Genomic DNA, 23,916 nt, shown 5'->3' on the forward strand with positions numbered 1-23,916 from the left:
ATAAAAACATAGTTCGAAGGGACACATACACCTCAGTGTTTATTGCAGCACTGTTTACAATAGCTAGGACATGGAAGCAACCTAAATCCCCATCTACAGATCAATGGATAAAGAAGATGTGATACATATGCACAATGGAATATTACTCAGTCATTAAAAATATTGAAATAATGCCACTTGCAGCAACATGGATAGACCTAGAGATTATCATACTTAGTGAAGTAAGTCAGAAAAAGAAAAATCATATGATATTGCTTATATATGGACTGTAAAAAATGATACAAGTGAACTTATTGACAAAACAAAAGTAGACTCATAGACACAGAAAACAAATTTATGGTTACCAAGCGGGAAAGGTAGGAAAAGCCATAAATTGAGAATTTTGGATGAATAGATACACAATGGTATATTTAAAATAGATAACCAACAAGGAGCTACTATGTAGCTCAGAGAATGCTGCTCAATATTCTGCAATAACCTCAATGGGAAAAGAATTTGAAAATGGATAGACGTGTATATGTATAATAGAATCAGTTTCTGTACACCTGGAACTAACACTGTTAATCAACCATGCTCCCGTGTAAAAATATTTTTTTTAATAAGATAATAGAAACACAACAGTGAATAATCCTATTTTCTGAATGGTTTTTTTATAATTCTCTCAATCCTATTAGCTAATTCCATTTAAACCATTAAAAATGACTTTTCTAAATATATCTTACGGCTATGCTGTGATATGAAACATGATAAACTGATGAAATTAGAAGCAAAATGTCTTCTTTGAAAGATTTCTACAGATGCCCATGCTTTGGGCCTTCTCTTTCTTGCATGTATGAAAGAAACTACAATAACCTGCCTGTAGCAAAAGATGTATGTTTGTGCGGGCTGGGGTGTGGGCAGGCTTGAGAAGGAGGCACATGTTCTTTGCTCTCCCTTGGATATTGTGCTGTGGATGTATATGGTGATTGATGTGCTTCAGAAATGGAAAAGTTCATGAAAATCTGAAGAGACTGACAGAATTCTGATTTCAACTGTTCCTAAAGAGAAGTTGTGAGAGAATATCTACTTTCCAAAAATCATCTGCTCTTTTATAGCTTTGGTTGGAGATTAAAAAAAATAAGACACACATGTATATATTATACTAAAATTCTCATAGTATATCAATAAATTTAGTGAATTATATCACCCAATACTCTGGTTTCTGAATATAATACCTTTTCAAGGTAAGTAATGATAACATAATTCCTTTTTATCTTACATGATGACAACAAAAGAGATTTTAAAAAATAGTCCCTTCGTTTTCTTTTCTTCGCTTGGGTTGTATACTATTCGAAATCCTATGTCTCTGTGTAGGTGTGGTACATACAAAGCCATGGATTTCATGATGCAGAACAGTTAGGACAAAAATCCTCAACTCAGGATTCTGGGCCTCTTCAGCCCATGCATGGATTTTAACAGGAGCTGACTTGCAACCTCAGCATTTTTTTTTTCATGGAAGGGAATTTATTTTAAATATAGCAGTGTGTACGTGTAAATCCCAAACTCCCAATCTACCCTTCCTTCCGTCCCTCCCCGTTGCCTCCAGTTGTAAGTTAATCTCCAAGTCTGTGAGCCTGTTTCTGTTTCGCAAACAGGTTCATCTGTGTCATTTTTCTTTTAGACTCAGCATGTAAGCAATACCATATGATATTGGTCCTTCTCTAATTTACCTCCCTTAGAAGAATAACCTCCAGGTCTAACCATGTTGCCGCAGATGGTATTATCTCATTCTTTTTAATGGCTGAGTAATATTCCATTGTATATATACCACATCTTCTTTACCCATTCATCTGTTGATACACATTTACAACCTCAACATTTTTTTTTCTTTTCTTTTTTTTTGGCTTCTCTGTCCATGGGGTTTCTCAGGCAAGAATACTGCAGTGGGTTGCCATTTCCTTCTCCAACAACCTCAACATTTTTATCTTTGCATATGCTTGGAAGTGGTGGGGATGGGACTTAGGAGAGTGGAATCTGTTATTTAGATCTCATGGCATGTGGCAACTCATGGCAAAATAAACATGTTACTGATGCTGAGTATACAGTCATCCCTCCTGATCTACAGTTTCATTTTCTGTGGTTTCAGTTAGCTGTGGTCAACCATAGTCTGAAAATATTAAATGGAAAATTCCAGAAATAAGCAATTCCTAGAGTAGGGTGATGAAATCTCATGCTGTCCCAGTCTGTCTTGTCCAGGATTTCCAGCCATTGACAGTGTCACAGCCTGATGATCCAGGATCACCAGAAGTAGATGACCCTCTTTCTGATGTGTGCTTAGAAGGTCATTAGTAGCCTAATGCCACGCCACAATGCCTTTATCATTTACCTCACTTCGTCATCACATAGCACTTTATCATCTCACATCGTCATAAGAAGGATGAGCACAGTACAATAAGATATGAGATAGAGATTACAGTCACAAAACTTATATTACAATATATTGTTACAATTGCTCTATTTTATTGTTGTTAATCTCTTATTGTGCCCAATTATAAATTAAACTTTATCTTAGGTCTGTGTGCATAGGTAAAAAGCATAGTATGTAGAGGATTCAGTACTGAAGCTGAGCAGGGCCCCATGGAGCTCCTGGGCACGGAAGCCTTTCAAACAGTTGCTAGTAGGAAAGGGAGGAGATGCAGAGACATGGGAGGAAAAGCCAAGAAACCTTGGGATAGGATCCTGGTTCCGCCTCAAGGGACACACGTAACAATATCTTTGAGCTCTTCTACAGAACTAGTTCAGTTCACTCACTCATTCGTGTCTGATTCTTTGTGACTGCATGGACTGCAGCATGCCAGGCTTCCCTGTCCATCACCAACTCTTGGAACTTGCTCAGACTCATGTCCATTGAGTTGGTGATGCCAACTACAGAACTAAAATCCCAACTACAGAACTAAAATCCCAACAAATGGACGATGTTAACTACTTGATGAAACAGTCTTCACTCCAGAGAAGGTCACAGTTTGACAACCTTGAGAACCAGAGGAACTCATCAGGAGATCACCAGAGGCCAGATTAAAGGAATTCAGGCCCTGTACACACCCTGATACTTATCAGCAACACTGGAGTGGGTTGCCATTTTCTTCTCCAGGGGATCTTCCAGACCCAGGGATCGAACCTGGGCCTCCTGCATTGCAGGCAGATGCTTTAACCTCTGAGCCACCAGGGAAGCCCTGTTGCTATAAAAGTCCTTACCAAATCCTCCTGGATTGGAATGCACAGTTTTTGAGGGCATGAGCCTGTTGTGTCCCCCTTTGCCTGGTTAAGCAATAAAGCTATTCTTACATACTGCACCCAAAACTCTGTTCTTAAGACTTGATTCAACACCAATGCGCAGAGGCCAAGTTTTCAGCATCAGTATTATCCTCAGTTTCAGGCATCCACTGGGAATCTTAAAACATATCCCCCATGGATAAGGGGGGACTGCTATACCAGATCACCAAACAATCTTACTGAAGCATTTGGAAGACAATATGACAAACAGGTGTAATAAATGGTCATGTTAAGGGTTCTCCTCTGTGACCAATATGTATTCCATGAAAATAGAAATGACAAAAAAAGAATCTTAAGCCTGTGAACTGTGGGAATGGTCAGAAAAGAGCCAAGGTAGCAGGCAAAGAATGGAAATGTCAAAAATCGGGCACAAGAGAGGGAAGCAAGTAAAAAGAAGATGTAAAGAGTATTTTGTATAAAATGGCAATTGTGTGGTGATGTGTTGGTATCAGTCAGGGGAGGGGAGCTGATTTCAAGAGCGAATCTATGGAGGTACCTGGACCCTACTTAAATGCCAGAATTCTGTGCTCTTAAGCCAGCAGGAAATGCCTGGAAAAGCACAATATCCTCTGTTGCCCCCATTCAGGTGAGCAGTGGCAATATCAATAAGGCTGTGTGCCTGTACTTCCCAAACTGCAGTGTCTTCATGCTTTGTGTTGGGGAGTAGAAAACAGAGGCCTTAGGTCTCAAAGGAGTATTTATTCTCAAAATAAGCCTCCTGAAAACAAATTTTATTAAATTTTCTTCCACAATCCAAATGCATTCTGGTTTTTTTCTTTGCATGCCAGATTCTGCTTCATTTGGAGAGAAAACCAATCCCATTCTAAGCATCCCTTTCATTCTTTTCTATCTCATGGACTCTGTGTTCTGAAAGATTTATCAGCCAGACTGCATTTTATAAGCAAGTCATATTTTAACTTCATCAGATGTGTGGACCAAAGCTTTTTATGGGCATTTTCTCACTGCTGCTAAAATTCCGGCAAATTGTGTCTGAGTTAGCTGGGAGGCAGAGTTGCAGTTTGGTCCTCTGATGGTGCAAAATAACTCAGAGTCTATATAGGCAGAGTTTAAAAAAAAAAAATTTACTTATGGGACTTCCCTGCTGGTTCAGTGGTTAGGATGCTGAGCTCCCAAAGCAAGGCACCCAGGTTTGATCCCTGGTCAGGGAGCTAGATCCCACATGCCACAACTAAGAGTTCACTAAAGATCCTGCATGCAACAAAAACGTGGTACTGCAAAAAACAAAAAAAAGTTTTTTACTTATTTAATTATTCTTTGGCCATGCCATCTCATTATTTAATTATTATTTGGCCATTTCACAGCTTGCAGGATCTTTTTTCCCTGACCAGGAATTGAAACTGGGCCCCCAGCAGTGAAATACAGAGTCATAATCACTGGACTGTCAGGGAATTCTCTATATGGGCTGCTGCTGTTGCTAAGTCACTTCAGTCATGTCCAACTCTTTGCAACCCCATGGACCGTAGCCTGCCAGGATCCTCTGTCCATGGGGATTCTCCAGGCAAGAATACTGGTGTGGGTTGCCATGTTCTCCCCCAGAGGATCTTCCGAATCAGAGACAGAACCTGCATCTCTTATGTCTCCGTGTTGGCAGGCAGGTTCTTTACCATCAGTGCCAACTGGGAAGCTCCTCTATTTGGGCCATTTTGTTAAAGTTGAATTTGAACATTTTCAGGGGGGACAAGTGCTCTCTAGTCTGCCAAAAGCTACACCATTCCCTAAGGTGTTGCTTCTGCTTCATGCATTTGGATGGATGGTCTGGCTCTTGAGGATCCCTGCTGGGGGAGTAAGTGATTTCCCTTCACTGAAAGGACCCCTGGATCCTGACTGCTAATCTACATAGTCCCCCAGCAGGCTTGAGATCCCAGAACGGGAACCATATTGTTCCTGCAGGCTAATCCATGTGGTTTCTGTATGATGTGACCATGCTTGAGGGCACCTTAATCACCAGCTACCTCTTAGAAGGAGGAGTTGTTCCTATCAACTTTTTCATACTTTGCTTAACTTTTGTGCAAACTATGACTCAGGCAATATAGAAACTTATCACAGGTCTTTTGTTCTCTGCTTACTTGTTTCTTTTCATCTTTCTTTGATCTTTAGAGGGCAATAGACAGAAGAACTAGCTCTATCCAGAAAGGAAATCAAAATCACCTTTTAAAACATACAGTAATATCCTCCCCTACTAGCACCTCAGGTTAAAAAAAAGAGAAAGGAAATTTGATCTGAATATTAGAGAAAAAATATACTTTAAACTCTGTCTGCCTAAAAAAATTCACATCTGTTTGATGCTGTGGTTACCACTGTACGATTAATGAAAATCTGTTTTTGAAAAAGTGAGCTCCTATGTTATAATCTTATTTGTTTTTCTTTTTATAATCGAACTTGTTTTTTAATTACTCTGGTAACAGAACATACACTAGTTCTGTTGCTGAAATTTTGCCTGGATTCAAAATGAGGCAGAAGAATATATTTTTATGTAAGGCATTCATCACAACAAGAGGAAAGAAAATAGCAAGTAGTAATAAAGTGGGAGGAAAATAATAGACTCTCAGGGCAGGAGTCAAGTAGCTTAACCAACTCGTTTAACTTTATTTTGGATTACTGTGTCACTTCTAGAATATTGCCAAACTTATAGTCTGTAAATTCACTCAAGATTGAACATACCATTCACTCAAGATTGAACATGCCATTTTTTTTTTTTAAATATAGCTGAAACCGAGCAGTGCCTATGGGGCTCCTGGGCACAGAAGCCTTTATGTGTTCCCTGTTTCTTATAGGAAATAGACTCCAGTCTCCATGACCTTCCCTGAGTTCCAAAGGGCAGATTCGAACAGTTGCTAATCAGGGAAGGGAGGGGATGCAGAGACTAGTGAGAAGGAGTCAAGAAACAATAGTGCAGCCCTGGGACACTGGTTCAGACTTAAGAGATACACAGAACAGTATCTTTGATGTCTTCTACAGAATTGAAAAGGCAGAGGAAGCAGAGATCAAATTGCCAACGTGTGTTGGATCATAGAAAAAGCAAGAGAATTCCAGAAAAACAACTACTACTGCTTCATTGACTACGTTAAAGCCTTTGACTATGTGATCACAACAAACCCCAGAAAATTCTTAAAAAGATTGAAATACCAGACCAACTTACCTGCCTCCTATGAAACCTGTGTGCGGGTCAAGAAGCAACAGTTAGAACTGGACATGGAACAATAGACTAGTTCCAAATTGGGAAAGGAGAATGTCAAACCGTATATTGTCACCCTGCTTATTTAACTTATATGCAGAGTATGTCATGCAAAATGCCTGGCTGGATGAAGCATAAGCTGGAATCAAGATTGCTGGGAGAAATATCAATAACCTCAGATATGCAGATGACACCGCCTTTATGGCAGAAAGCAAAGAGGAACTAAAGAGCCTCTTGATGAAGGCAAAGAGGAGAGTGAACAAGCTGGCTTAAAACTCAACATTCAAAAACTAAAGATCATGGCATCTGGTCCCATCACTTCATGGCAAATAGATGGGGAAACAGTGAGAGACTTTATTTTCTTGGGCTCCAAAATCACTGCAGATGATGACTGCAGCCATGAAATTAAAAGACACTTTCTCCTTGGAAGAAAAGTCATGACAAACCTAGACAGCATATTAAAAAGCAGAGGCATCACTTTGCCAACAAAGGTCCATATAGTCGAGGCTATGTTTTTTTTAGTGGTCATGTATGGATGTTTAGAGGTGGACCATAAGGAAGGCTGAGTACTGAAGAATTGATGCTTTTGAACTGTGGTGTTGAAGAAGACTCTTGAGAATCCCTTGGACTGCAAGATCAAACCAGTCAATCCTAAAGCTGATTCTGGGAAAGATTGAAGGCAGGAGGAGAAGGGGATGACAGAGGATGAGATGGTTGGATGGCATCACCGACTCTATGGACATGAGTTTGAGCAAGCTCTGGTAGTTGGTGAAGGATAGAGAAGCCTGGCAGCTGCAGTCCATCACAAAGAGTTAGACACCACTGAGCAACTGAACAACAACAGAACTAAAGGAGATCAAACCGGTCGTTCTTAAAGGAAATCAACCTTGAATTTTCACTGGAAGGATTGATGCTGAAGCTGAAGCTCCAATACTTTGGCCACCTGATTTGAAGAGCCAAATCATTAGAAAAGACCCTTATGCTGGGAAAGATTGAAGGCAGGAGGAGAAGGGGATGTCAGAAGATGAGATGGTTGGATGGCATCACCGACTCAATGGACATGAGTTTGAACAAGCTTCGGGAGATGGTGAAAGACAGGAAAGCCTGGCATGCTGCAGTCCATGGGGTCGCAAAGAGTCAGACGTGACTGAGCAACTGAACGACGACAACAGGACTAAACCCCCCCCAAAAATGGAAGATGCTAACTCCTTGATTAATCATTCTTCATTCCAGAGATGATCACAATTTGACAATGTTGAGAACCAAAAAAGCTCACCAGGAGACCACTTGAGGCCAGATTAAAGCAGTGCAGGCCCTGCACACACATCCTGATCCTTATCAGCAACTCCACCCTTGAATCACCGGTATAAAACTCTTCACTAAATTTCCCCAATCCTGCCCCAGGTTGGGACACAGTTTTTGAGGGCACAAGCTTGTTGTGTCCCCTTTTGCCTGGCAAAGCAATAAAGCTATTCTAACTTCACCCAAACCTGTTTCCAAGATTCAGTTCAGCACCAATGTACAGAGGCTGAATTTTCATCATCAAAACTAAAAGTTCAAACCTTCCACTGAAAGAAAAACTCCTGCTCTTTTGAACTTAACTCTCTAAATCTGAGCATAATAATTTGAGATGCAGGATAGCACATGGGCTTTAACAGCTGAAGAAGCTGAATTTGAAGACTGCCTGGGAGTTGGGAGATAGTTCTCTATGAGTCTCTCACATTTCTGCACTGGTTACAGCTTTTGTATCAGATAATCTTTCCAAGGATGTTTGTATAGTGAATAGTCTTAGAATATACAGTGTCTCCCTCTGGGGCAGGAGGCAGATTTGTTTGCTATCCAAAATAATAAAAATAATGTCACTTTGGGGGCAAAACGGTGGGCAAGCTTACTAACAGCTTCTTTCTAAGAGTGGGAATATCCTAACCTTGGGGTTCCTCAGCTCTGAGTCATTACATCTGGGCTGCTTCTCAGTCCCTTCATCAGACTTGGGGGCCAGGGGGCATTACAGTGACCAACGTCCTGGTTTGCCCCGGGCTTTCAATGCTAAAACTAAAACAGTCCTGTGTAAACTGTGGGATGGTTGGTCACTCCAATTAAGTAGGAAACTGATGTGTACAAGAAACTCCTGCTGTCTGCTATGCCAGGAAAATACAGTTTTCTGAAGTCTTTGACCCAGGAGTTTTGTGTCTTCTACCATCATGCATGAAAATGGTGCAGGCTAAGTTCCTAGCTGGCAAGTAGAATAAAATCTCAAACCCTTCCTAGTGACAGTAAGATGCTTGGCAAGTACTTCATTACACCTCAGTTTCCTTTTCTGTAAAATGGAGTTACTAATATCTGCCTCCAAGCCTTGAAAGAATGACGGAAATGCTGCAGGTAAAGCCTAATAAGCACACCATCCAGGACATAATAGGTCCTCAAGGGAGTGTGGCAGTTGCCACTTTATTATTGTAATTCCCATTAGATAGAAAGATTCTAGTGCAATCATCGCACTGGTCGGGTTTCGTGTGCATGGTTTGTGTGTGTATATCTTCCTCTCAGTGTCTTCACACAATGAACACAGCAGATTAAAAAATGGTCAGTTAAGTATTTCTGATCATTTTTATCACCAAGATTAGACTGATTAGTGGTTGAGTCTAATTACTGATTAAAATGTTCCCCAACTGGATGATTCTGTGACCTTACATAGTTATTGCATTTTTTGTAAAGCTCTTTTTTTTTTGGCTTCACAGTTTGGCTTATGGAATCTCAGTTCCTCAATCAGGGATTGAACCTGGACCATGGCAGTGAAAGCCTGGAGTCCTAACCACTAGGCCACCAGGGAACTCCCTGCAAAGCTATTTTTAACCTGGTGAAACAATATCAAATGATATTTAACAAATGACCTTTGACCTCCTCCCTTAAAGAGCTCCAGGAGATAATAAAATTAATTTCCAGGGAACGCTCTTCCGAGATTATTTGCTTGGTGTCATATGGCAGCATTCCACTGCTGTCATATAATGTAAAGTAAATGCCACATCCACAGGCATTGATCTCAGCTGCTACAGCAAACAGAGCTAAAAAATAGCATTGCCATCATTATTTGTATTTCCAAAGATTTTATAGATAGTTTTGCTGTGAATATGTGATATATTTATGGTCCTTTCTTCTAAGAGATGGAGACAGTCTTCTTCAGAAGAAAAAAGATCCCCAGTTTTTCTTCGAATTGAAGGATTCAGAACAACACTCATCTGGGCAGTCACCTTCTTGTTTGGAGACGTGGATAATGTTCATATTTTGTGTGGCAGAGGAATGTAACATCCCTTTTATGGGTTAAGGGAGAGCGTATTGAACTGAATGTGGTTATGAGATGATTTGAAACTGTCTAGGAAAATGGAGCCATTTGGGACACTATGATTATACCTCACTTAGCTAGTTCATTTATGTGTGGGTAAGACAAGAATGACGAACAGAAAGGAAAACCCAGCGCTTCTGCCTGTACTCAGATGTGATCAAGAGTGGGTAGAGTTCATGCATTATTCTATTTTTGTTCTGAAATGCTGACTTGCCTTTCACTTGCAGACTCAATTCAGTTCTGGATGTTTCACAAATGTAAGACGAGACTCAGTTAATTCCCTCCTAGGCCATCAAAGGTTATTTTTTCTGAACTGGCAACTGCTTCGGTATTTCTGTTGGATCAAACACTCGATTTATGACTTGATGTTTATCTGCAGGAAATGTCAATAGAAAACATTCAGCAATGCAGCCTAAAGGAGCCAATTACAGTCTCAATGTGGTGCAATCATGCAGACCTGGGGTATCCCTCTCTGGCCGGAGCCGAAATTCCTCCAGTGGCAAGAATTCCCTTGGTTTCTGTAGACAGTAAGGAAAACAGACCTGCCAGTAATGACTAACACACATTTTAATTTTGTATCTTGTTTATTTTCATGGAAGTAAAAGCAACATATTATAAAGGCATTGTTATTTTTGAAGCACTCTTTTTTCCTGTTGTGTTTTTTTTTTTTTTCCCAGCCCAATTGCTTTGACTGTGGTCAGGAACCTCTCTTTTCATTTCCAAATGGCTCAAGTTTCCTGGCTCCAAATATGCTTTTCTGAACCCCCAAGCTCTGCCTGAGGCCTTGTCCTCTTTATTCTGTAGGCCTGAGGTCTGGCACTTTCATCTTCAGTTCAGTTCAGTTCAGTCGCTCAGTTGTGTCCGACTCTTTGCGACCCCATGAATTGCAGCACACCAGGCTTCCCTGTCCATCACCAACTCCTGGAGTTCACTCAAATGCATGTCCATCGAGTCAGTGATGCCATCCAGCCATCTCATCCTCTGTCGTCCCCTTCTCCTCCTGCCCCCAATTCCTCCCAGCATCAGGGTCTTTTCCAATGAGTCAGCTCTTCGCATGAGGTGGCCAAAGTACTGGAGTTTCAGATTTAGCATCATTCCTTCCAAAGAAACCCCAGGGCTGATCTCCTTCAGAATGGACTGGTTGGATCTCCTTGCAGTCCATGGGACTCTCAAGAGTCTTCTCCAACACCACAGTTCAAAAGCATCAATTCTTTGGCGCTCAGCCTTCTTCACAGTCTAACTCTCACATCCATACGTGACCACAGAAAAAACCACAGCCTTGACTAGACGGATCTTTGTTGGCAAAGTAATGTCTCTGCTTTTGAATATGCTATCTAGGTTGGTCATAACTTTCCATCCAAGGAGTAAGCGTCTTTTAATTTCATGGCTGCAGTCACCATCTGTAGTGATTTTGGAGCCCAGAAAAATAAAGTCAGCCACTGTTTCCACTGTTTCCCCATCTATTTCCCATGAAGTGATGGGACCGGATGCCATGATCTTCGTTTTCGTTGAGCTTTAAGCCAACTTTTTCACTCTGCTCTTTCACTTTCATCAAGAGGCTTTTTAGTTCCTCTTCACTTTCTGCCGTAAGGGTGGTATCATCTGCATATCTGAGGTTATTGATATTTCTCCCAGCAATCTTGATTCCAGCTTGTGCTTCATTCAGCCCAGCGTTTCTCATGATGTACTCTGCATAGAAGTTAAATAAGCAGGGTGACAATATACAGCCTTGACGTACTCCTTTTCCTATTTGGAGCCAATCTGTTGTTCCATGTCCAGTTCTAACTGTTGCTTCCTGACCTGCATACAGGTTTCTCAAGAGGCAGGTCAGGTGGTCTGGTATTCCCATCTCTTTCAGAATTTTCCACAGTTGATTGTGATCCACAAAGTCAAAGGCTTTGGCATAGTCAATAAAGCAGAAATAGATGTTTTTCTGGAACTCTCTTGCTTTTTCCATGATCCAGCGGATGTTGGCAATTTGATCTCTGGTTCCTCTGCCTTTTCTAAAACCAGCTTGAACATCAGGAATTTCGCAGTTCACGTATTGCTGAAACCTGGCTTGGAGAATTTTGAGCATTACTTTACTAGCGTGTGAGATGAGTGCAATTGTATGGTAGTCTGAGCATTCTTTGGCATTGCCTTTCTTTGGGATTGGAATGAAAACTGACCTTTTCCAGTCCTGTGGCCACTGCTGAGTTTTCCAAATTTGCTGGCATATTGAGTGCAGCACTTTCACAGCATCATCTTTCAGGATTTGAAATAGCTCAACTGGAATTCCATTACCTCCACTAGCTTTGTTCGTAGTGACGCTTTCTAAGGCCCACTTGACTTCACATTCCAGGATGTCTGGCTCTAGGTCAGTGATCACACCATCGTCTTACTCCTGTCTTATAGGGGAGGTGTCTGCTGACGTTCTCCCCACAGGCCTATAGTGGCAGCTGCACAACTCAGACCAGGATTTTGTCCACCCTACATGTTCCTGCAGAGCTCGGCTCCATTCTCCCATGTAGGCTAGCAGTTCTACAGCCCTTCCCAAAGCTCACTTTTGGTCTCAGCTACATGGTTTCCATAGCCCTGGAGACAACTTAGGGTTGTTGAATCACAGGACTCCCTTGGAGACTTCTTTCCATTGCACCCTACTGTCGGTCCCTGCCTGAGTTCCGAGGGCTGCTGTAGGAAAGTGCCACGAACTTGGTGGCTTAAACAACAGAGATTAATCAGCTCACAATTCTTGTGGTCAGAAGTCCAACGTCAAGCTGTCAGTAGGACTAGGCTCTGTCTCCCTGATGATAAGAGGGAGTGACTGGCTCCAGGTCGCTCTCCTGGCTGCTGGTGGCCTAGGACGCTCTTGGCTTGTCGGTGACCTTCTTTTCCCTGTGTCTTTACATTCGGTTCCATCTGTGTGTCTCTCTCTGCGTCCAAATTTCTCCTTTTAATAAGGAGGTTGCTCAGTGGTAAAGAATCTGCCTGCCAATGCAGGAGACCCAAAAGACGTGGGTTTGATCTCTGCATTGGAAAAGATCCCTGCAGAAGTTAATGGGAGCCCACTCCAGTATTCCTGTCTGGAAAATTCCATGGACTGAGGAGCCTGGTGGGCCACAGTCCATGGGGTCACAAAGAGTTGGACATGACTGAGCACACACACACATTGGATAACAGCCCACCCTAATGACCTCATGTTAACTTGATTTTTGGTAGAGACCCTGTTTTCAAAGAAGACCATATTCACAGGTACTTTGGGCTGGACTGTCTACATATTTTGGTGGGGACATAATTCAACCTATTACAGCCCCAGCCTTTATACCTCTACACTCTGCTTTTAGTGCAGGACAAGAAGAGCCCATCAAGAAACTGACCTGAGGCTCAGGTCTCTGGATGACCCTCACCAAGTCCAACCAGGATGCTCACCATGCCAAGCACCCTGGGGTATGCCTTCTTTTGTCTTAATGCACAGACCTGTTTCCCTTTCAGCCTCCCAAAAGGGGCTGCCTTTTTCTAACTTGTACAAGTTGCTCTACAAGCTAGCTGAAGTACCATGAAGTCAACTTCTTATTTATTCACAGACATTTGCTGTACTGAACATAGATTTTTTCCCCCCAATTCTGTTCTGTGCTTATATCCATGCATACACTACATTATCTCTTTTATTTATTTATGTTTTTAAAAAGGACTTAATCTTTCTTTTAGCAGAAACAGCATCACCGTCATAGTTTATTTTCTGTAAAATTTCAAGGTTCAGAGGAAGGATGCAAAGCAACTTTATGCTATGTCTCAGATGAATTAGGATCCAGATAAGTGACTTAGCCAGGCTTCCTGCCTTCCCTTTCTTACTGGTTTCACAAGCGCCTCAGAGGCTCAGCATATGAAAATCTAGAAGGAACAATGATTGCCCTATTTTCTCACAGCATCCAACTGTGAGGCGAAGATTGAGACCTGGACTTGCTTATTATTTGAGAAATTTCAAACATAATTCACCAGTAGTTTGTAATTAAAACAGAAAATTCCATCTACCACAATAGGCACGTCCTTTCCCAAGAGCATGACTGAGTGCTGAACACATTTGAATCACCTTAAAATCTCGTCATTGTCCATTAAATTCATGGGACAACAGTAGCCCAGGCTCAGCTCTCAAATTCTAGAGTTTGGCAAGCAGGGACAGTATTTTGGTTGCTCACTGGGGATGGGAACGCCAGCTTTGGGGAGACCAGCATAAACAGCGTCTGCCTCTGCATTTAATGCTGACTCTGTGCTCTGTCTTCCCATAGATTCATCTGCCTGGACATCTTTGCCAAACCATTAGGATAAATCTGAATGGGACTGGAGAGTGTTTCGTATCCATGACCTCTCCAGAGAGCTCAAAGGCACAGGACTCAGAGATAACCACCTGCTGATTTAGCAAGGCCAGTAGCTAACGCATAAATCCCAGCTTGTGCATTGTCCTGAGGAGCTGGACAGAGTCTAAAAAAATTGCTCAAGGTGAGCCATAAAAAAGCCAAGGTGTATCAGAGTCTACTGTGGGGATAGATTTAGTGATAGATAAATTTTTTGTCAGTATGTACTGTTTTTCAAAATAAAGTCAGAATATATCCCTCTAATATTTCTAGGTTAAACAGAAGATTATTATATTACCTGTTTCTTCTTTATCTATAGTGATGGCTTAGAGCCTGTTTCGTGTTTATTAACTTACATGTTCTTACAAATATTGGGATAGAATAATCCCATGTGTTAAAATCAGAGACCCAAGAGCTCCAAGGCAGATGAGAGTCCACAAGAGCAAAGTAAAATTGAATACTCAAGAAGTGTATGCAAATGACCTAAAGCAGGGGTGACCCGGGGCTCCACTGTGTGACTGTCTTGCCTCCTAAAGTAGGGGCGTGGAAAGCCCTCTCAGGGTGGTGCTGGCCTTGCACTGTCGTCAGCCGCTGCTCAAGGGCCCAGTGGTGGCTTCCACCGTCACACCTCTTCTGCCCTGTGATTTCGGATCTTACCCAGGTACCTAGCTTCAAGCATGGTTCTCCAGCCTTCCTGGCAATGTTGGATGAGCCACTCCCAATCCTAATCAATTCATTTTCTGCCTAAACCAGGCAGTTAGTTTCTGCACTCATAGTTAAGAGCCCTAACTGATTCGGGCACTCCGGTGGAGAAGCCAGAACTTGACCCAGGCAGTTGGACCCCAGAACCCATACCCTTAAGCTCCACAGGCACCACTTCTACTGAAGATAGTCACTGTGCTGGGCTCCAGACTGTGTGTGCCCATATGGATTATTGTCCAAAATAGGACATTTTTGAGAATGAAAAGGGCTAATATTTATACTCATGCCAGGACTGTCCTCAGCAAATGAAATGGTCATATGCCCTACTAATGAATTATGCTTTTTCCTTATGCTATAGAAGTGAATCCATCTTCTGGAAATTATACGCATGGTGTAAGGCCCAGAGCTGGGCTTCCCTGGTGGCTCAGTGGTAAAGAATCCACCTGCCAATGCAGGAGATGCAGGTGCAATCCCTGGGTCAGGAAGATCCCCTGGGAAAGGAAAAAATCCCACTCCAGTATTCTTGCCTGGAAAATCCCATGAACAGAGGAGCCTGGGGGCTACAGTCCATGGGGTCTCAAAGAGTCAGACAGGACTTAGCAACTGAACACACACCCATCCCAGGCCCAGAGCTAAGGGTCAACTCACTAAATTCTGTTTTGAATTTCTCAGGATAAAGTTAGTGTTGTCCCTTCTGCTATATGTACATGTAGTTTCTTTAGAAATATTCTTTAGCAAATATTAAAACCTAAGAGGAACTACGCTTCTAGAAGGATAATGCATGGTTGACTTTAAGTGCATATGCAGAACTGCTGTAGCTCATGCTCACAGTGAAAAGTAATTTTAAGAAAAAAAATAAAGCAAAAGGGAAAGAGCTACATAGTTTTCAATGAACTCATGAAATTAACAAACTGTGAAGTGTTAATTGAGGATATACCAAGGTTAGATTATTGGTTCCATGGAAATCCATAAGGCAGAAACAAATAGAGACATTTTATTCTCTCATCTGCTGGTAGATTTTCCCTTGAGAAGGGCATTATATTTGTTTGGAAGAAATACTTGTGATAAGCTTGAGAGAAAGGTGAGGCCCCAGGGGCAAAGTCAGGTAATAAGAGGAAATGGGTAAATTTTCTTCCTAAGAGGGTTTCTGTCAATTCACAGGTATTTGTTTAAGCACCTTGGAGAGTCTGAATCTGCAGAGACAGGCTATGAAAAATGGACTCAAGTGCTCTTTACAGAAAAAGGAATAGGGAGTATGGAGGGAGAAATTAAGGCGGGAGAAGCCAGAAGGGTGGGAGGCGTGGGAGGATGGGAAACCTTGGAGAGAAAACTACTCTGGTGACAACGCTCCTGGAAATGGGAAATATCTAATGTGCTGCTTGACTTGATCTCCCTTTAATATCCACAGAGATTCGGTAAAGACCAGAAAATAAAGAAAAAGCGCTTGCAATAATGAGGTTCCTGTGATAATCAGTGAAGGGTCTGCATTCTGCTTCCAAGTTGACAAGGATCAAGGTGTAGTTAAAACATCTGGATGAGGGATGGCTGACCAGTGGAGGTTCTTTCCTAATAAAAATGTACATATTGCACATCCTAGCAGAGAGGCAGGAGAGGTGAGGGGAAAGGAGACTACAGCTCTGGGAGAGTGAAACTGATGACGTGAGGAACAAGAAGGGAAGAGAGAAAGAGCTAGAATTCTAGATAGAATTTGGGCAGGAAGCTCCATCACGATGCTAGCTCAAGTGCAGACATGGAATGGCAGAGGATAGCAAGGAAAGGGACAAGTGAAACAGACATTCCCCCATCACTGAAGACTTGTGCAGCTCACACCACAAGCCCTGAGCAACATGGCAAAGAGGCCCAGCTAAGGGCCCAGCTAGGGCCCCCAGTTGGGACACCTGGGGACAAACCCCAGCTATACTGTCGATTACCCTACTGAGCTTTGGAGAAGCCATGCGCTATTTTCCTCCATCCGCTGTTACTTTTCTTTCTCCAGTTATGCCCAGTAGGTCAACCGTGTAAATTTGCTAAGTGGAAAAAGGCAGCTTGCATGACTTGTCTTCTACTCCTGCTCCTTCCTCTCTTCACTTCCAACTTCTTCCCAACATCCAGAGCAGAGTGTCCCAAATTCGTGAGAATAAAGATTTTTTAACATCAAAGGTCTCCAGAAAAACTGCAATAGCAGCTGCTTCTACTGATTAAAAACACATAGTATCAAGAATATCTAGGGAATTTCCGGTGATCCAGTGGCCAAGACTCTGCGCTTCCAGTGCAGGGAGTCTGGATTCAGTCCCTGGCTGGAGAACTAGACCCCACATGCCACAGCTAGGAGTCCACAGGCCACAGCAAAAAATCCCGCCTGCTGCAATGAAGATGGAAGATCCTGCTTACCACAGCTAAGACCCAGTACAGCCAAAGAAATTTAAATATGTATATAATGCAGTAATGTTTCAATTGGTTATTTATCTTATTAATTTTAACAACATCTAAATACAATTGAAAAAATAATGACATACACATTTGTTGGGATTAGCTCTCACTGTAACAGAAATCTGAAAAACTGGCTTAAACAACACAGAAATTAATTTTTCTATCACATGAAAGTCTGGTGTAGGGATTCACCAGTCATTGGCAACTCAAGCTATTTCTCCCTTTTGACTTCAGAGTCACTAGAGCATGTCTCATGTCATCGTGTTCCAAGATAGAATTCTTTCTATATTGCCACATCTGAAGAAGAAGAAGGGGTGATAAAGCCAAGAGCACAAGTCTCAGTTTTCTCTTAAGGAAATTTCTGGAAACTTCCATGTAATTGTTCCTTTTACAGCCCATTGACCAGAACTTCGTCACATGGCTACACCTAACTGCAAACAAGGCTAGAAAATTGAGTCTCTGTTTCTGGCTGCCACGTGCTCAGATAAACTATGGACGTTCTATTGCAGCAAAACTAGTACTTTCTGAACCAACAGCTACGTGTGATTAACAGTTACACACCTGTTAGTATAGAGTCAGAACCGGATAGAAGCCAGCTCTCCCAAGTTTCCTGTTACTTGCTGTTTAGTATTATTTTTATTCCAGCTCCTTATCTTGCCCACTGAACTGCATACATCTCTCTACCATGGCCAGATGCCTCTCTGGTGACGTATCAGGTTTTCCTAAATTGTTATTTCCCTATGTGTGTGTGTGACATTCTGATAATGTATGTGATACTGTGTGTGGGTCCTCTCATGACACTTAACACCACATGGCAGAATATTCTTAAGTCCCAGCAGATAAAGGATTGGGGGCTTGGATGGTCTCTTGGGCACCTAAGGAAGTGCAGAGAAAGCAAGGAGACAGACAAGAGTTGCTTATGGCTCATGGAGGAATTCATAAGATAATCAAGAGAAGCTGCATTTGGCAGAGACTGAGATGAGACCCTTGGGGGTAAGTAAGAGGGTGAAATATCTGAATAATAAAGGAGTCTTAGTGCTTGGGAGATCTCCTGTGTAATATACTTTCAGAAGGTGGAAAAATATTTATGATTATTGTTGCTGCATTGTTGCTGTACCCAGCTCATGACTAAAGATGGGAGCCTTACAGTTTAAACAGCATAAAAACCACAGATTCCAATTCCCTTTTCCTTTGTACATTGTTGTGAACGAGAAGGTAAAATTGGGGCCTTAAGATGAGTCAGAAAGCTGACACTCATCTTAGCACTATCTTTGAAATCCACAAAGGACAATTTTAAAACTAACTTCTTAGTTCCCTTAAAGGCTGGATCTTCATTTTAGATCACAAGAAGGAGGATTTACATAGAATATTACAGCTTTACATGCTTCATGTCAATTTCTGCTGAGAATCATTAATGGATATTGAGCTTAGCTTTGGACACCTTTCTGTATGAATGAGTGTTGGAAGCAACTCTTTAACCCTGTGAAACCTTTTTGGCTGATTGACTGCTTCCAACATGGTGAGGCAGAGGACTCAGTCAGGACTTAATCAGGGAAGAAGAACTACTGGGTGTATCAGGGAGGAAGGGATTCATTACACAGCTGTGGGAGATGCTGGGGAGGTGCGGGCCTGAAAGTAGGAGCTGGAGGATCAGAGAAAAGCCATTGATCTGCTGGTATGGCGGGCAGTATGGAACTTGCAGGAGAATCTACCTGGGAAACCAGACACATTTAATTGCCAGAGTAGGATCATGGAGACCTGATGAAAGATGTGATTTCTTCATAACTATTGCTTCTCAAAGCCTGCAGCTGAGCTTCAGGTGGGGGGTCTGCGGGGCTTTCTGTCAGTAGTGCTGGCAATTTGGAAGAGCTAGATCCAGAGCAGGAGAAAATGAGGAAGCATGGAAGTTGCCCACACCTCTGTCTGTCACCTGTGAAGAACAATGAACATGTATTCCTCCTGCTTTCTAAACCTTAAATTTCTCTTTTGGCCAACTCTATCTGGAACGATAAGGAGATTCTGGGAAACACGGTTCACACTGTACATATCCCCACTAAAATACCCAAAAGGGAGAAATCATAGTTTGTACAGTTTAAGAAAATTATTAAAATTCTAATATTAAATTAAATTGTAATGTTAATGACTCCCTAGTAGACTGGTTCTTATATTTACAAGTACAAAAAAGAGAAAGTCATGGAAAAGTAAATAGTTACAAAATATCACTATATTCAGACTTATTTAAAACTGAAACCACTATAAAATTTTGTTCTTAAAATTCCCATCATAGATACAGTTTCAGTTTCTCATAGCTACAGTGGAAGAATGTCCAGGAGAATTGGTTGAACACTGAATGCTTTCCTGAGTTTGATAAAGTATCAGGAACATACGGCTGGAATCCATGGACTACAAAGTAATCCATGCCATTTAAAAAGGTGATTTATCCCAGTAACAATCCCACTAATAGTTTCACACTTGGTGCTTATTAATGCTCATTACAGCCTATCTCCCTCGGTTCCATTCAGCTTTAATTTCAGCTGTTTTCTAGCACATTAACAATATGGCAGCCCACCAAAGGGAGGACAGTCGCAGACTTAATGTTTTGTACAAAATCATTTGGCCACAGAATTGGATGGATTGGAAAACTTAAGAGCAAGATTCCATTCTACCAAGAAGATTCCAAGGAGCTGTGCATCTTGAAGTCCTACATACAGCCTTGTCTTCTTGACAGAGTAGCTGCCTCAGAGAAACATTAGCTTGAGAGCTTCTGAAGAAGAGGCCTCTTTGGTTTTGGGAGACTGCGGAGTATGGGAGAGCACACTCAATTCCAGCCTCGGCATTCTCTGTCTGCTCTCTCCCAGGCAGAGGTGAGGCTGGAGGCATGAGAGGCAGTGTCTCTTTTTCCACAGGCTTCCTTTAGCTGTGCTCAGGGCTGGCCCAGGGCCCCCCTGGGGGAGGCTGCTCCCTCTCCAGTGTTCTCCTTCCTCTCTCTTTTGTCTTATAGATATCCTTCCCCTGATGCTCTGTGTCCTCATTAAACCTTGGTTGTCCAAGGCCACTCACTGTTGTTTATCCCTTAGACCAGCCTTGATTGGCCAATGTTTTATGCTTCAGAGTTTCCATTTTCTCTGCCCCTATAAACTGTCCTATTCTAGTGTCCCTCTGAGACCATCTTTCAGCTAATATCACAAGACGGCTAATGGATCCAGAAAGAATCAACAAGAGTCTATTGAGCGGTAGCAATTAGGTGTGTCGGGTTTCGCAGATTTCCCTGCAAATTCCAATAGGCAGTCTCACTGGAAGATAAATTGGACAAGCTTTTGGCAGTTTCCACTGGCCACCTATTCCACCTACATGCAGGGTAAATTATAGACATAAATGTTTGGTTAATTATTAATGTAATTGATGGCTGCTGATTGCTTAAAGTCATAAATGTTTTGCATAAATGTTTTGCTAAATAGATGCTTGTTGGCTAAAGTAGTCTTTTCTAGACTTTACCCAAGTATTTTGCTCTCTTAAATTACAGGGACAGGAAGGGTACTAATATTGCAGGAGAAAAGACAGTCTCTTCAATAAATGGTGCTGGGAAAACTGGACAACTACATATTAAAAAAAAAGAAATTTGAACATTCTTTAATACCATACACAAAAATAAACTCAAAATGGATTGAAGACCTAAATGTAAGACCAGATACTATAAAACTCTTACAGGAAAACTTAAGCAAAACATTCTGTGACATAAATGATAGCAATATCTTTTTCCATCCATCTTCTACAGTAATAGAAATAAAAACAAAAATAAACAAATGGGACCTAATTAAACCCAAAAGTTTTGTACTGCAAAGGAAACCATAATCAAAATGAAAAAAACAACCCATAGAATGGGAGAAAATATTTACAATACACCCAACAGATTAATCGCCCAAATTTATAAACAGCTCATAAAGTTCAATATCCAAAAACCAAACAACCCAATCAAAAAATGGACAAAAGACCTAAATAGACATTTCTTCAAAGAATATATACAGATGGCTATTAGGCACATGAAAAGATGCTCAATATCATTAGTTAGTTGAGAAATGCAAATCAAAACTATGAATACAATGAGATATCACTTCACATAAGTCAGAATCAGTTCAGTTCAGTACAGTTACTCAGTCATGTCCGACTCTTTGCAACCCCATGGACTGCAGCACACCAGGCCTCCCTGTCCATCACCAACTCCCAGAGTTTACTCAAACTCATGCCCCTTGAGTTGGTGATGCCATCCAACCATCTCATCCTCTGTTGTCCCCTTCCATCTTTTCCAGCATCAGGGTCTTTTCCAATGAGTCAGCTCTTCACATCAGGTGGCCAAAGTATTGGAGTTTCAGCTTCAGCATCAGTCCTTCCAATGAATATTTAGGACTGATTTCCTTTAGCATGGACTGGTTGGATCTCCTTGCAGAATGGAGTCAGAATGGCCATCATCAAAAAATCTACAAGCAAGAGGTGCTAGAAAGGGTGTGCAGAAAAAAGAACTCTTTGAACTATTGGTAGGAATGTAAATTGGTACAGCCACCATGGCGAACAGTATGGAAGTTCCATAAAAATCTAAGAAAATAACTACCATATGAACCAGCAACCCCACTTCTGGGCATATATCCAGAGAAAAACATAGTTTGAAAGGATGCATGCACCTCAGTGTTCATTGTAGAAAGCACTGTTTACAATAGCCAAGACATAGAAGCACCTAAACATTAACTTACAGATAAATGGCTAAAGAAGATGTGATACATATAAACAGTGGAATATTACCCAGCCATTAAAAAGTGTGAAATAGTGCCATTTGCAGCAACATAGATGGACATGGAGATTATCATACTAAATGAAGTCAGACAAAGACAAATACATATTGCTTGTATGTAGAGTCTAAAAAAAAGTTATATGAATGAACTTATTTACAAAGCAGAAACAGACTCACTGACTTAGAAAACAAATTAATGGTTACTAAATGGGGAAAGGTGGCTATGCTATGCTATGCTAAGTCACTTCAGTCGTGTCCGACTCTGTGCGACCCCATAGACGGCAGCCCACCAGGCTTCCCCGTCCCTGGGATTCTCCAGGCAAGAACACTGGAGTGGGTTGCCATTTCCTTCTCCAATGCATGAAAGTGAAAAGTGAAAGTGAAGTCGCTCAGTCGTGTCCGACCCTCAGCGACCCCATGGACTGCAGCCCTCCAGGGTCCTCCATCCATGGGATTTTCCAGGCAAGAGTACTGGAGTGGGGTGCCATTGGCAGGGAGGGATAAATTGGGAGTTTGCGATTGACATATACACGTTACTATATTTAAAATAGATAACCAACAAGAATCTGTGGTATAGCATGGGGAACTTTGCCCAATATTCTGTTATAAACTAAATGGAAAAGGAATTTGAAACAAAGTAGATACATGTATATGTATAACTGAATCACTGTGCTTTACACCTGAAGCTAACACAACATTGTTAATCAACTCTACTCCAACATAAAACAGAAATTTTTAAAAATTAAAAAGTAAATTGAGGTATGGGGAGGGAGGAGGGAGGAGGGTTCAGGATGGGGAACACATGTATACCTGTGGCGGATTCATTTTGATATTTGACAAAACTAATACAATTACGTAAAGTTTAAAAATAAAATAAAATTTTAAAAAAAATCACTTGAAAAAAAAAAAAAGTAAATTGAAACAAATAAACAAAAATATTCCAGCAGTGGTTCCAGACGAGGAGCAGCAATTATGTATGGGTATACGGCCTGGAGGCAGAAATGAGAGCAAGGGTATCTGAGGCTCTAGGCCAGGTTCGTCAGCCCACCTGAGCATGTAGCAAGATTGGAAAAGGAGGTGAGTCATTTTTGGGGTCTCCCACAGGAAAGGGTAGGAAAGGCCCAGGTATAACCATGCCAGACAAAACAATTGGCTTAGACCAACTCAGTCAGTGCCTGGAAAGGGGTTTGAACCATACACTGGTACCCCTTTTCTAGAGGGTCTTAGATTTCTCAGACTGCCTTCACAGGTCCTGCCAGGGTGTCAGTACTATTCCATGTAGGTCTGGCCCATTCATGCGTTAGAAGGTGTAGGACACTTTGCTTGTTGCATTTACTGCCTCCAGGGCATATTTGGTGTTTGGCACATGCCACATTTTATTGACTAAATTCTTCTTTTCTCACTGATCTATCCATTGATGGCAGGGACTAAATTTTGGTACGCTAGGGTCAGCTCCAAATCCCGTACGCAGAAGGAAGCCATGTGGTGGCTGCTGGCGGTATTAGGCTAATTGCTTTGGCCACACATAGTCGTTGAATAAGAAGCAGACTTGGAATGAATCTTGGTTTTCTTGATTGGTCACCTCTAACTTTAGGCTACACACAACCTCTCTGGGCCTCAGTTTCCTCATTTGCAACATGGAGGCTTGATAATCCTGCCTTCCTCCCAGGGTTCTTGGCAAGATCAATCAGATCATGCTTGTTAAAGTAGGTGGCCAGCTCCAAAACACTATATAATTGTAAGATGTGTATGAGATATTTATAAGTAGGTGGAAACTTTTACTTTTTATTTACCAAAATATATTTAAAGTCCTTGTTTGAAAAGA

General features: G+C 41.6%; 1 non-coding gene across 1 annotated transcript; it reads right to left on the reverse strand.

Moving 5' to 3' along the window:
• Window positions 1-3,136: 3,136 nt before the first annotated feature.
• On the reverse strand, window positions 3,137-3,208 carry TRNAC-GCA. Its single transcript has one exon. It is a non-coding gene; the product is annotated as a tRNA-Cys (tRNA).
• Window positions 3,209-23,916: the final 20,708 nt, after the last annotated feature.

Source organism: Bos indicus x Bos taurus, chromosome 2 (genome assembly GCF_003369695.1).
Source record: "Bos indicus x Bos taurus breed Angus x Brahman F1 hybrid chromosome 2, Bos_hybrid_MaternalHap_v2.0, whole genome shotgun sequence".
NCBI lineage: Eukaryota > Metazoa > Chordata > Mammalia > Artiodactyla > Bovidae > Bos > Bos indicus x Bos taurus.